We start from the raw sequence: 11,085 nt of genomic DNA, 5'->3' as shown, positions 1-11,085 counted from the left end.
TTCCGTATCAATTTCACAAATAATACAAGATGGTCTTGAAGTATAGATTTTGCGTACTGACGTTGATTATCATCTTAATAACGTGTTATAGTATTCTTTTATTTGTCTTTATAAATATTACTTTTACTGTTAAGTCAGTTTTTTTAAATATTCATTCGACGTGCCTCTGTGCTTATGTTAAACATCATACTTTGAACGACAAAATTATTTCATTTATTAATATTACTTTTACTTATGGATCTTGTCATACTTTGAATGACAAAACTATTTTATTCATTAATACTACTTTTTCTGTAAAGTCTGTTTTTTATGATATATATTTGACGTTACTCTGTACTTATGTATCCCGTCATACTTTGAACCACACTATTATTTTATTTATTATTATTACTTGTACTGTTAAGTCTGTTTTTTTGTTATATCTACTTTACGTGACTCTGCATTTATGTATGTCGTCATAATTTGAACGACAAAATTATTTTATGTCTACCTGTGCGAATTTCAAATTTTACACCAGTACTGAAAACCTTCCATCCTTTACGGGTAGACTTTACATAGATAAATAAAATCGTATAAGATAAGCAAAATGAGGATGTTAAATTTAATGTATGCCTTTTTGTGCTTTTTCGTTACATTTGTTGTTTTTATAGTGATTAAGATGATAACACAATGTTGACTGCTGTACCCTATTTTTGACATTTTTACTCTTTGAGTATGTTTGTTTTGTTCACGCATCGTTGACAATGTAATGGAATTTGATGCGACTGTCATACAAGTGAGAGGTTTAGCTAGCTATAAAACCAGGTTCAATCCACAATTTTCTACATTAGAAAATGCCTGTACCAAGTCAGGAATATGACAATTGTTATCCATTCGTTTGATGTGTTTGGACTTTTGATTTTGCCATTTGATTTTGGACTTTCTTTTTTGAATTTTCCTCGGAGTTCAGTATTTTTGTGTTTTTACTTTTTACCATATTTAGTCGAACTATTTTCTTGTTTTAAAACAATATGAATGTAGAATCGGACTTTGCATTTCGTTCGTCGGTCTCGGAGGTTGGTTGATTAAAGCAAAGTAGTCTTTTTCTGGGTATTCACATAATCATAGTTTAATATCTGATTGTTACCCACAAGTATTGTTTTCTCCGACTTGTCTTATTCTTATAAAAAAGGAGACATACATTGGGATCAGTGTGGCAGATTTTTACACACATTCACTCAGGTTGATGACCTTTTAAGAAGAGGATGGTTAGTTGAAACAAGGCAAACTCATCATTACATAAAAGGACATGGTTGAAATAAAAAATTCTTCAAAAACAAATACTTTCGATTTTCAATTGTACGTAATGTACATATGTACATGTACAAGGTAAACAATGAAGGTTAGATTGCATCTCAAAACGTTTACTCATGTAAATTCTATTTCAAATGTTATGTACGTATCAATAAAGAAAAAAAAAGCTCAAAAGAAAAGTTTCCCAAAATCTTAATGTGAATATAAATTTAGTGCTTAAACCTATTTAACCCTCAACTTTGCTTAACAGAGAAAAAACATTGACCATGTTGACATGACAGACCTAGATATCAGGTTAATGTCCTAAACAATACAATATGTCTTGGATTTTACTTAGTTGAACAAGAAAGGAAAACACTGTAATAAAGAAGAACCATAAGAACAATTTATAAATGTGACGTATAAAATTTTCTGAAGTCAGACACGCGAATCAATGAATGTGTTTGTAGATAAATATTGTTGTGTTCTGTTAAATTGTTCCTTTTAAAGTTGTTACACGATGATGAACCATATTTTGACTATTTTATTTATTATGTCTGTTAAGTTCACGCATCATTGTAAATATAACGGAATTTGATAAGACTGTCATCAAAGTGAGAGGTTTAGCGCTATAAAACAAGGTTTAATCCACCATTTTCTACATTTGAAAATGTCTGTACCAAGTTAGGAATATGACAGTTCTTGTCCATTCGTTTTTGATGTGTTTTGTCATTTGATTTTGTCATTTGATTATGACTTTCCGATGAGATTTTCCTCTGAGTTCAGTATTTTTGTGATTTTTCTTTTTTTTATATATATTCTTCAAATGCAAGCGTTAGATAATTCAGTTAGTTTAAAAAGTTTTCAACTAACATTTTAGAATTTTTTTGAATTGGCAGGATATCTTTGCCACTATAGGTTTAATTTACAAGCAATAAATGTTCAATTAATTGTAAATTAAGGTAATAGTAGTTCACTGATATTCTAATTGGATAAAGAGTTAAATCACAAAAACCCTGAACTCAGAGGAAAATCAAATCGGAAAGTCCATAATCCTGACTTGGTACAGGCATTTTCAAATGTAGAAAATGGTTGATTAAGGTGGTACCTAACACTACAGGGAGATAACTCTGTAAAATCAGCAGAACGTTTTAATGACGTTGTGTTGTTAAGGTTATATTAAGCTTCTCAATGATCAAAATAAGTTTTTGTCAAACTGCTATATAACCAGTGTAATTTTTCTGATTAAACCGTTGGTTCAAAGTTTTTGAAATTTTAATATTTTTGTCAAAGGGTCAAACTGAATACTTTGTCAAAATTTAAAGAAAATTAAACGAGCCAAATTAATTTTAGTTCAGGTGTTAGGTACCACCTTAACCGACAGAAAATACAAATCATGGTAACAATAACTAAGAGAATCAAATGAAGTCAGAAACTCCATTTGTAATCCTCGAGTGACTCCGCTACTCTCCTTCTATCCGTCGTTAGATGAGGTACGGAATCAGCCGAGTTGTGACGAATGATATATCCTGCAATCGGCAATCCTCGAGTGACTCCGCTACTCTCCTTCTATCCGTCGTTAGATGAGGTACGGAATCAGCCGAGTTGTGACGAATGATATATCTTTCAATCGGCAATCCTCGGGTGACTCCGCTACTCTCCTTCTACCCGTCGTTAGATGAGGTACGGAATCAGCCGAGTTGTGACGAATGATATATCCTGCAATCGGCAATCCTCGAGTGACTCCGCTACTCTCCTTCTATCCGTCGTTAGATGAGGTACGGAATCAGCCGAGTTGTGACGAATGGTCAGAAACTATAACAACAATTTCTGACTAGCATGCGCAAGAAACACATGTTGTTTTTGAAAACAATCATACAATTGAAATGCAATGGGTGCCTGTCCCCTTCTCTTTGTTCATGCTATCTACTGTGTGTACATTGAAATTCATTGATTGATGTATTGATTTTTTAGATAACGTCCTTAATGGGCCTCAATTTGTTTGATCAACAGTTGTATTATATTATATCTATGTCAGTTTGTATTCCTTAGCTGCTTGAGTGATTCAAATTATATTTCTTACATATGCCTTTTTCAGAAACGTTTAACCATACAATGTTTTACCATACAATTACAAAATTACAAACATATAAATGGATATAATGAATTTAATTACTAACTGGATTGAAATATTGCGTTATACCTATTTAAAAAACAAAACAATCTGCTATATATTACTTGGTAAAACAAAATGACGTGTAAATATATATTCATACATATTAAATAAGTATAAGTCATAACAATATTTACCTGTTTAAGGTACTAGTAATTCTCTGAAAAACCAATGATTCTAAATATTTAATTTTGAATGGTATTTGGTTACTTTTATTCTTTAAAGAAGAACAATACCAAAACAAAGCTATACAATACACTTAAATTACATTTTAAAAAGTCTTAATTAGTGCAGAAAGATAACACGGTTTGATGACATTACATGTAAATAAAGTGAGGCAATTCGTAATGTCAAATTTCTATATATAATTTTATAATATGGAACATATGCATTAACTCTTTGCATTATGTTTTTATTGAAAGCTTTCGGTTTGTTTTAATATTCTTAATTAAAAGCTAGATTTCATTCCAAAGAAAGAGAGAGAAAGTACCTAGTAAATAAAATGACTGAAACACGATACTCTCAAAAGTGTTGACAAATAAACACTGAGAACACTAAAAGACCAGGTCATTGTTGCTGTAGCTATCAGGACTTCTGAAAAAAAAATAACACCATCTATCAGATAAGATATGTACTCGCTTTGAATAAATATTACAAATTCCTTTATTACTACTTATCTCTCATGTTTTCTGTCTAAATCTTGTTTCTCGTCACTATTATTTGAATATGAGCAACAATATATATCAACAGTAAATGTGTACTAAAGATGTGTTAAACCCAATAGACTATCATACACAAACAATAATTGTTTGGTTTTTTTTCATTAAGGAAGATTCTACAGGATCTTGTTGTTCAAACGACCGACACGCAATGATTCAAATATGTATTATGCGTTCAGTGTATATTCATTTGTTTGTTTTCATTGTTATACGATTGAGTTAGGCCATTCCAATATATATTTTAAAGTGTGTTTTTCAATCTTTTGATGGTACACACTTGTTTCAGATAAGGGTGACGGTCGGTACGATTAAACCCGCTGCATTTGCTTGCACCTGTCCTAAGTCAGAAACCAAACCTGATATGTTTTATATGGATTAAACCGTTGGTTTTCACGTTTGAACGGTTTTACACTGGTAATTTTTTGGCCTTTTTTTAGCTTGTTGTTTGATGTGAGTCATGCTCCGTGTAGAATACCTTACTTTGACCTTTCTTAGTTTTCTTTTACTTATTATGACTTTGATGGAGAGTAGTCTCATTGGCACTCATACCACATCTTCTGATATCTGTTTTGCCATTTTGATTACGCTCATGTCATATCAAAACTATCATTTCTACCCTGAAGTAAATAGTTATCCAAAATTACAAGGATTATAATTTAGTACGCCAGACGCGCGTTTCGTCTACATAAGACTCATCAGTGACGCTCATATCAAAATAGTTATAAAGCCAAGCAAGTACAAAGTTGAAAACATCGAAAAGACTATATCATCCACATCAATTCATTTTATAGTTAACATGCAATGCACTTATCATATTTGGGGGTAGGGGGTCTTTGGCCGAGTTCCCCTTAGTAGGCGCACTCCTGTATCACTAGCATATCAACACTGAGATTGTGAGCTCTGGTCCAACACGTGGCAGATGCGCTCGCTTTCAATCGTCTGGGAAAAATATGTTATACTTCCGTGCACTCCATTTACTTCACCATAAAGGATCACAATGAAATAGCACACAAGTACTTAACGAGGCGTGAGAAAAATTATCAATCAATATTGTAGTTATTTTTTTTTGTCGTTTTTAATCTATGTTCGTACTTAGCACATGCTTTGTGTGAAATAGTATAAATTTGTGTTACCTTTTTTACAGTTTGTTTTTATATCATGTACGTGCATATTGTAATGTTATATATCTGTCCATGCTTCAGGGGGCGGGTGACCAATGGATGACATGCTAAATATGGGTTCACTCTGTTTATGGCAAGCAAGGAGCCTTTAATTCAGGGATGTCTTTGGTTGATGTCACCATTTTTTATTGGTATTGTTTTGACATCAGCACACTTTAACCGCTTGTTTTTCTCTAATACGTTGTTTAAAATTGCATTTTTTAGATTACTTTGCAGTATTATACTGCTGAAATTTACCCCAAGGAACTTACTTCAAATAAATCAAATTGATACGGTAATAACTGTCCTTTCCTGGATTTAGATATTTTCGGTTTTAAACGGGAAACACCACACTAAAATTTACGACAAAAGGGACGATTTTTCGTTCCCTATTGTAAATTTTCTATTTTTAGATAGTGATGTTCCTTTGACATCATCTTACGATGTTTATATTTCCCAGCTCGTTCGGTATTTCCGTGTCTATTGTGCCGTTTTTTATTTAAACGAACACAATCTATGTATTACCAGTAAATTATTAAACCAGGGATATCGTTACCATGAATTACTTGAAACCTTTACTAAATTTTTCCATAGATATTACGATTTGGTTTTGAAGTTTGGTTGTAGCTGTAGAAAACTTACTTCAAACGGGATAGCACATCCTGATTTTCATGGAAATGTTGTTAACCGTTCCCGGAAATTTAGAAATGATCCTTGTAAACTTATCGCTCCTTTAAATAAACTTATTATAAAAGGTTACCAATTCAACACTGTAATAAGATCATTGATTATTGTTTTTATTGGTATAACTATTGATTTTGTTATCAGTAAATTAAAAGTTAGCTAAATATTACTAGTATGTTACATATTATAATCATGATACCTATGATAACTATATACATATACACAATCATGGATCTACAATCTGTCGATACCTGTAACTTGGCATTGCACAAGGTCATGTTTTTCTCTGACTGTTTATGACGACTTTAAACTAAATCCATTGGATGTTGGATGTGTACGGATTAATTATTTAGTTTTAGATGCAAGATTTGTTTTCATTCGTTGTAAGTGGCTTTGAACTAGCTGTCAGATAACTGCGAGTACTTTCAGATCTGTTCCTAGTGTCTTTTTGTTGTCGGGATTTACCAGAACCCGGCAACTTTCCATTGTATTTTTTTATCTGATGACCTAAGCCCTTTCAACTGATTGTTATAGTTCGTTCTTATGTTGAACTGTTATACCACTGTACTAGGTTAGGGGGAGGGTTGCATACTTTAGATGAATTGTGAACTTTAACGGTGCCACAAGCGGCTTCAAAGATTGATTGCTTTGTTAATGGGAATCAAGTCCTGTTTCGGAACTAATTTGATTTTGTATAGAAATTGAGCGAAATCGGTTCAGGGATGCTTATTATAGGATTTTTTTCAAACCAGTTCTATTCTTTTGGTACAAAGTAGCATATTTAATCTAGATTTAGGTAGCTGTTTATTTTCTATATGTGTATAATAAATAGTTTTTTTCGTTTAATGGTCATGAATTGATACTATTCGGAAAATAAATGAAAAATAAAACACATGTTAGGTAAATGGAATAAATAATAGTTTTATTATTTTTTAACCTTTCTATCCACTGAAAATTTATCTTTTTAGACGTCACCTATTTATCACATATAAGTTTCTTGCAGAACAGGTTCTGTAAGAATTACATTATGTGTTGCAAGACCGGTTGTTTTTAATGATAATGCAGTTGATTTGAAAAATTCGATGACGTCATTAAGTCCATCAAATAGTTCTCCACCTACACAATACTTCAACTGACCAGACATGTTCTTTGTTTTTATCTGTACATGTTTCGGTTCACCCCTCAGCCTGAAATATTTCATATAATAAGTAATAAAAATTGTAATGACGTCTATATTCTAATAGTAATATACCGTGGATTATTATTATGCGTTGGATACACTTTTTTCAGTTCGTGAGGAAATTGAACCATGAATCTAAATATTCAGCGAAGAACAAGTTTTCTCTGGGCTTGTAGGCAAACTTACGATGAACCAAACAAAAATACAACATGCATCAACTTTCGAAAATTAGTACCCACAAAAATAACTGTATGAATAGTTTTTTAATTGACACGCTTATATTTATGTGAAAAAATTTACGGACTTTACTGACATGCACGTGCTAATAACTCAAAACTGCCCAACCAGGGGTATGAAAGATGAGGACAAAAATCAATACTACATAAAAGTTACATCACCAGCAAAAAAACAAGTCGGTTGATACTTTGATATATGTGTCATTTTACATTAAACATTTTTCTGAAGTTTAAGATCTAGATAATGTATTCGTCGTTAGATTGGAAAATTTACCTATTGTGTCCTAATCTCCAGGATAATATTTTGACTGAGTTTGGATTTGCACAGTATGGGGTTCATGGCTTACACACGACGCTTACATGGTCTCAACTCCTTGGTTTGCTCCTGAGTTTTTTTTCAATTCATAGAAATTAATATACAGGGTGACTATGGATAAAGTCAAAATGTCGAAGTTATCTCCCGTACTCTTTTTTTCAATAGTCGGTGAAATATTATCGCATAATAGCGAATCTGTAATTATCATGAGCAACAAAGTCAGGTGTATCATGCTTAGATGAATGGGGAAATTTGTTTTATGTAATTTTGATATAAAGCTCTCCAACTGTTCGGGACTTATACATCCCTCGGATTTCATATGTTTGGCTTTGAGCGTTCCTAATGAGTGTAAATCAATAAAAGCTCCTCGGAGGTATGCAGTACATAAACGTGTTGTTTGCCTTATTTTACATCACTGGGTCGATACCTCCGCTTGTAGACTATCAGTCCCCGAGGATATCATCAGCTCAGTAATCGGTCCTTCGGGTACTGACATGATTTATAACAAACCTTTCTAAAATTATATGTTTATAAATTTTGAAATTATAAAGAAACTAAGGTTTCAACTCCCTCAGACAAAGTTGACCGTAGATGAATTTGGATTTTTCATCGAATTATAAAGACCTAAATCATCTAGAAATATATTTTATCTTCCCCTCCGTCTGAAAAAATTTCTTAATCACGCTTTAAAAAAGTTTGTTCGTTATAACTCATGAGTATGTATGATGGAAAAGAGCGTATTCAAATAAGAGCTGAAAGATTCTAAAGAGGTGAGCAGATCCTGATTAACATATGCCAAACATCTTTTTGGGTAGTGTAAACTTATACGTACATACAGTCTATTGCAAAGCTACCAATACTTGATTGACATTCCCGTACGAGAAAAGCACCGTCTCCCATATATTTGTGTTTTTGAAGTAAGTTCACTGCTTCCTTGCGCGTTATATTACCGTGGTACCATGGTTGATCTTTGTAACAAATGTTCTTTAAGAAAGAAAAGATTATGCCTCAATTGAGAGTAATCAAAGGTATGACAAGACAATATACAGTATATTTATAATGTTTTATTGTCTTTTCTAATTTTTAATGTAAACAAAATGATGTATGAAGGATTCTCGTTGAACATTTGCTAACACATAATGACCAATTGCATAGAGCCTGTATCGATTATCATTTACCAAAAAAAATGCAGACATCTTAAATTGTTTTTTTTTTAAATTAACTGATGTATTTCAACGAATTATGTCAAAATAATCGTTGACAGCTTTAAAGTGAACTCATCAAGGATACTAGAATTAAAATGTTGTATTTAATTTCATTATCACCATGAATATATAATATGTTATATAAGTTGTATATGTAGCAGTATTACATTTCGGGTATTTAGTATTTGAGCAGTTGATTATCTGTCACAGTATTTATGCAATTGACTGTGATTATTCATGTTACCATCTGGTGCTAATGCGGCGTAAAGCAACCAACAATCAATCAATCAATGTTACCATCTGATCAAATTATATAAATCTGTTGAACAATCGTCATAAATGATGACAGTGCCCTATATGTCTGTGTGGGTTTGCTCACCTAATGTTGTCAAAATAACAGAACTTATTAAACGACTGTCTTACAAGGGGAGGGTTCGGCTAGCTATACAACCAGGATTGACACACTTTCGACAAAATATGGCTATACCAAGGCTTGAATATAACAATTGTTTTTCACGTGTTTCGTTAACTGATACCGTTGGATTTTTTAAGTGTTAAGGAGGCTCGCGGGTACAAAAATTTCAGCGAAAAATTAAACATTTGTTTTTTCATTGCACTATTAGTTATTACTTTATGATATGGTACAAAAATCAATCAAAAAATCGATTCAGTTAGGCCTCAGATGACTTTTAAATATCTATATCATTGAGAAAGCTAAAAAGTATCTCCCGTTGGTGATTAAATGCCATTTGTTGTTATTAAAATCGAAATACATTTTTTAACTACTCGGTGACCTATATTTTTTATACATAAACTAAATAATTGTAAAGTTTAAGCGATTTCTGTAATTTAGTTATTTTTTTATTTCGACATTACCTCTATTTCTCCTATTAGTTCAACAGAAAAAAAGGTACCTTAAGTTTTCAAAAATGTATATTTCTTTCGAAGGCAGATTGTGAGCGGTGGCCCCATTTTTTGTTTCATTCGTCTATTAGGTATAAGATCAAGTTCATTTATAGAAAAATATAGAGAAATCCTATATTAAATAGAAAATTTGATTTAGACCCGCGAGCCCCCTTAATGGACTTCCTCTTTTTGAATTAAAATTGAAGTTCGGTGTTTCTGCTATACCTTTGTACTGCATAACAGAACATCGCCTTCTCTTTCGTTCCCTTGATGAAGTTGTGTTATTTGCATTGCCCTTGTCCAAGAAAATAAGACAGATGCTTAAGATAATAAAATTGGAGAATGTTATATGATGAATACTTATATTTGTAAAATTAGAAGAATTGTCTTCAATACTAAAGATATTATGATAATTCTCAAAATGTGTCTAAGAAAAGCAATGTTATTCACAAAACATTTTGTGAAACGTAGATTCGGTATACACAACAAAGGAATGCGACAAAAACATAATTTAAAGTATCGATGATATTTAATAATTGGTAAATCAAGTCATGCCTAATGAGTTTTGTTTAAAAGAAACCAAATACCTTTGACAATCTTAACAAACACGATTGAATGATTTACTGATGTTGACAAATCTGAGATATATGATATTTTCTAACAACACTCATGGTAGAATTATTTTTTTTTAACAATAAATTCAAAATTTACACAAATTGTCGCACAAGTATAGCTTGTGAGGAACAAAATAAAATCTTCAAAACGTAAACATTTAGGTTTTGCATGTAATATTTATAGTAAAAAAATCATTTTTCTTTGTAACTTAAAACCTTTAAAAAAATTAATTTTTGGCATTGTTATTTTTGGATATAACGGCGTCTTTCAGATTTCAGCATTCATCAAATAGACAATCCCAGATTGTGTGTTTGTTTAATGCGTGCAATTAAACACGGACAGTGCTATCAAAAGCATGGCCGCTTATTTAAAAGAAAAACAGATGATAAACAAGAATGTGTCCCAGGTACACGGATGCACCACCCGCAATATTAATTTCTATGTTCAGTTGACCTTAAAATTGGGATAAAAACTCTAATTAGGCATTAAAATTAGAAAGATCACATCATAAGGAACATGTGTATTAAGTTTCAAAATGATTGGAATTCAACTTCATAAAAAAACTACCTCGACCAAAAACTTTAAAATGAAGCGGAACAGACGAACGGACGCACAGACC

At 31.9% G+C, this 11,085-nt stretch overlaps 1 long non-coding RNA gene across 1 annotated transcript; it reads right to left on the bottom strand.

Moving 5' to 3' along the window:
• Positions 1–6,906: 6,906 nt before the first annotated feature.
• On the bottom strand, positions 6,907–8,713 carry LOC139498406 (uncharacterized). Its single transcript, XR_011657927.1, has 2 exons — positions 8,573–8,713; positions 6,907–7,195 (listed from the first exon to the last, which is right to left on the bottom strand). It is a non-coding gene; the product is annotated as an uncharacterized lncRNA (long non-coding RNA).
• Between the last annotated feature and the right edge of the window lie 2,372 nt (positions 8,714–11,085).

This window comes from Mytilus edulis, chromosome 12 (assembly GCF_963676685.1).
Source record: "Mytilus edulis chromosome 12, xbMytEdul2.2, whole genome shotgun sequence".
In the NCBI taxonomy this organism is placed as follows: Eukaryota; Metazoa; Mollusca; class Bivalvia; order Mytilida; family Mytilidae; genus Mytilus; species Mytilus edulis.
Note: the sequence above shows the minus strand (reverse complement) of the source record. Positions and strands in the feature narration are given on the sequence as shown.